Genomic DNA, 4,568 nt, shown 5'->3' on the forward strand with positions numbered 1-4,568 from the left:
AGGACCTACAAAAAGAAACCCATAACAATTAAGAAAATGGTAATAGGAACATACATATGGATAATTATCTTAAACGTGAATGGATTAAATGCTCCAACCAAAAGACGTAGGCTTGCTGGATGGATACAAAAAGAAGACCCATATACATGCTGTCTAGAAGAGACCCACTTCAGACGTAGGGACGCATACATACTGAAAGTGAGGGGATGGAAAAAGATATTCCATGCAAATGGAAATCAAAAGAAAGCTGGAGTAGCAACACTCATATCAGAAAAAATAGACTGGGAACTGAGCCGACGCCCCGGGGGAGGAGAGGGGTGGGACAGGCATAGGGGCGGGACTCCGTCCGCCCTGCCCAGCCCCGGCGGGAGAGAGCAGAGGATCCGGGCACCAGCCAAGGAGCCGGGCACTATCTCTACCTGCGGCGAGTCGCTGCTACAGCCGCCGCCAGGGGGCCCAACGCAGCCTGCACCCGCGCAACAGGCGCACGGCAGCCGCGGCCCCAAAGCCGGCGCGGCTGACATCAGGCCGACATCAGAGGGGATGCCGCGGCGCGGCAGGAGCTGGGACGGCGAAGGAGGGCATTTTCGGAGCACGCGCCGGGCTGGGGCGGCCCGCAGCGGGCCGTGGCGAGAGGGTGAGAGTCCATGCTTTCCGAGGGAGCTGCGCCGTCCTCGGCCCCGTGGGGTCCCACCGCACCCGAGAGGATGGAGAGCCTCCCCCGACGCCCCAGCAGGGCCCACGATCCCACGCTGGCCGGCCTTCGCTAGCTGCTCGAAATTTGCGTTTTATCCACCACCCAGGCCTTGTCTCGTGAGTCAGTGGCGTTGTGGTTCCAAAGAAATGGAAGAAAAGGAGCGATGTGACGAACTCCGTTCGGTCCTCCTGCCTTGAGGACTGGTTGGCATTTGCAGTAAGGAAAATACAGCAAGAAAATCGTGTTTTTTTGGAAGGGGTAGAAGAGGAGGGTGGAAGAAGGAAAACAAGGTCTTAGATTTTATATGATTTTTTTAAACTTCTGCACTTCGACAGTGGTGGCAAAATACACTAAATCCAAAAGTTATCTTTGTTTTGAGAAGAGCAGGATTATTGTTCCTTTTGATTACAACCTTTTCTCCCCATGACAAAGCATAAATCATGGACACCAGAAAATAAGGTAGACCTCAGGAATCCTGCAAAGACTGAGAAGCTTACGTTCCTCCTCAGGAGGGAAGAGTGGGGTGTTTTTAGCCCTCTCTGGAACCTAAAACGAAAAACATGAGTTGCGTGCCATGGAAAGGAGACAAGGCCAAATCCGAATCATTGGAGCTGCCCCAGGCTGCACCCCTACAAATCTACCATGAGAAACAGCGCAGGGAGCTTTGTGCTCTGCACGCCCTCAGTAACATCTTCCAGGACATCAATGCCTTTACCCGGGAAAAGCTGCAAGAGATTTTCCAGAGGTTGTCTCCAAACACCGTGGTGATGACCCCCCACAAGAAGAGCATGCTGGGAAATGGGAACTACGATGTGAACGTCATTATGGCAGCACTTCAAACCAAAGGCTATGAAGCTGTTTGGTGGGACAAGCTCAGGGATGTCGGCGCCATTGCTCTCACTAACGTTATGGGCTTCATCATGAATCTGCCCTCCAGCCTGTGTTGGGGTCCACTGAAGTTGCCACTCAAAAGGCAGCATTGGATCTGTGTTCGAAAGGTGGGAGGTGCCTATTACAACCTCGACTCCAAACTGAAGACACCTGAATGGATTGGAGGCGAGGGCGAGCTCAGGAAATTTCTAAAACACCATGTGCGAGGAAACAACTGTGAACTCTTGCTGGTGGTACCAGAAGAGGTGGAGGCCCATCAGAGTTGGAGGGCTGATGTGTAACACAGTTCTACCCAGACTTCCCTCACCTCAACCCCCGAAATCCTCTGTGATGTGCTGTGGCCTCTCCAGTGGGACTGCCCTTGCCACATCCCCAAACATCTCAACGGGTTTTTCCCCTCAGGTTTGACAGTGCAATAGGACAGACGTGTAGACTGTTACAGAACCAACCAGTGTTAACTTGTTCTGGGAAAGGAAAGTGGGAGCTCTGTGTGCTTAGGGCAAGTTATGGAAGACTTTTGTTTTATTTAAGAGAGGAGAAAGAAAGGTGGGTCTTAGCTTATTTCCCCCTTTCTCTGAGGACTTGGCAGAGACTCTGCTGGAGTTCACTGCTACTCTGACTCACCTGGAGATGTTGCCTTCAATTCCCCTTTCCTGGCAACCAGTGGATCTGAAGACACAGTACAGGCAAAGCCCATGTTGACAGGTTTGAAGGACTTAGAGCAAAAAGGCCTCTTAGGAAACCATCTCCAAAACTGCAGCAGCAGTACAGCATGCTGTCTCCAACACTTAATGCAGTCCTTACCCCATTTTTAAGAGTGGTTTATGGCCATCCTTGGAGTTTTATAATGAAAAGTTCTCTAATATTCCATGCCGGGTGGTTGAATCCTGCGACAGTCTAGTGTGACAGGGTGCGATAGATACCTAAGAGGATGTGACCAGAACCAGGCTGGGGCAGGCATGGGCAGCTTGTCTGCCTCACTCCATCATCATCCCTCCCACTTCACTGCACTGCATTGGTTTAGGAGGCTTTGGGGCACAAGATAGGCAAAAGGGCAGTTTTTCCAGCTGACCCACTCTGGCAAAAATCAGAAAAAAAATAAGACTGCCTTTGACATCAAATTCTACTAGTTTGAGACAGAGTTGGGCAAGGAAAGTATTGGGAAGATAAGCCTTCAGAGACTTGGAGCAGACAGAATGGGTAGAAATCCTAGGCTTGGAGTCACTATAGTGACAAGAAGCAGAGCCCTCACGTCGGGTGGATATGTGCATTACGCTTTGTCATCTCTCTGTAGCTTCCTTTACAGATCAACTGAGAATGGACCTGCCCCCTACCTCTTTAAATAGTTGTAGGCCACTTTTCTCCCCGTAACTTGGGAAAACAAAAGGAGAAGTAAGGGTCATACTACACCACCTGTAACCACAGGGGCTGTGGTTTTCTCAGGGCAGGCGGGCAGGCAAGGATGGCCTGTCCAGCCCTCACAGGTCAGTGTTTTCGGCAGGTCTGAGAGCTGCCCCACTGGCCAGACCTCTCCAATAGCAGAGCCAGCCTGGGGCTTGCATGTCCAGCCTGGGCAAGCTTAACGGGATGAAGCTGAGGCTCTCTCCCCACTGTGACTGGAGTGCATGTGTACACCAGCACTTTTTCTGCACATGTATCTTCAATCCAACAAGGCCATTTTTTATGCTGAGTAACAGAGGCCACCAAGCGGCAACTGCATTACACCCTCTCAGCAAGTGGCCGCATTCTCTTCTGCACCATTTTCTACACTAGACCTGCTTGGCACCACAGGGAGCTCTTCACCACTGCACAATGACATTCCAACCACCACCAGGCAGAAGTTACAGCCAACGTTGCTGATTGTCACAAGCAGGACCTTGGGTCCATTGGCACTGTCAGGGATGTAAGACATTTCCTGGGAGGAGAAGGAAACTCCTCACCACCAATCTGCTTGGGCCTGTGCAAATGGCACTTCAAAGGAGTCGCCATGCACTTGGACTCCATGAGCCAGTGGGATATATGCACAGACGCTTAAACATTTCAGGGCTGGTTTCTCTGTTCATATCCAATTCTGGTGCTTAGGAACAGGGACCTATGCTGATGCCCAAAGGCAAAAAGCCCCACTTCCTTTAAGAAAGGGGGCAGTCCAGACCCTGATGCCCAGTAAGGGGCAATCCTAGGCTTTTTGTTTTTCTGGCTTTTATTCCTTTTTGTTGGCCTTGTGCTGGGTTTGTTTACAAAAGATGTATTTTGTTTAACCAAATATTAAAAATGGAAAACTCCATACATAAATTTAAAAAAAAAAGAAAAAGTAGACTTTAAAATAAAGAATGTTACAAGAGACAAGGAAGGACACTACATAATGATCAAGGGATCAATCCAAGAAGAAGATATAACAATTATAAATATATATGCACCCAACATAGGAGCACCTCAATACATAAGGCAATTACTAACAGCTATAAAAGAGGAAATTGAGAGTAACACAATAATAGCATGGGACTTTAACAACTCACTTACATCACTGGAGATCGAGACAGAAAATTAAAATCCAAACACAAGCTTTAAATGACACAATAGAACAGACAGATTTAATTGATATTTATAGGACATTCCATCCCAAATCAGCAGATTACACTTTCTTCTCAAGTGCACATGGAACATTCTCCAGGACAGATCACATCTTGGGTCACAAACCAAGCTTCAGTAAATTTAAGAAAACTGAAATCATATCAAGCATCTGTTCCGACCACAACGCTATGAGATTAGAAATCAATTACAGGGAAAAAAACGTAAAAAACACAAACACATGGAGGCTAAACAATATGTTACTAAATAAGCAAGAGATCACTGAAGACATCAAAGAGGAAATCAAAAAATACCTAGAGACAAATGACAACAAAAACATGATGATCCAAAACCTATGGGATGCAGCAAAAGCAGTTCTAAGGCGGAAAGTTACAGCAATACAAGCCTACAT

General features: G+C 48.1%; 1 pseudogene; it reads left to right on the top strand.

Moving 5' to 3' along the window:
- Nucleotides 1-1,236: 1,236 nt before the first annotated feature.
- On the top strand, nt 1,237-1,869 carry LOC103088157 (josephin-1 pseudogene; annotated as a pseudogene).
- Nucleotides 1,870-4,568: the final 2,699 nt, after the last annotated feature.

Source organism: Lipotes vexillifer, unplaced genomic scaffold, assembly GCF_000442215.2.
Source record: "Lipotes vexillifer unplaced genomic scaffold, Lipotes_vexillifer_v1.1 scaffold2906, whole genome shotgun sequence".
NCBI classification, from domain to species: Eukaryota; Metazoa; Chordata; class Mammalia; order Artiodactyla; family Lipotidae; genus Lipotes; species Lipotes vexillifer.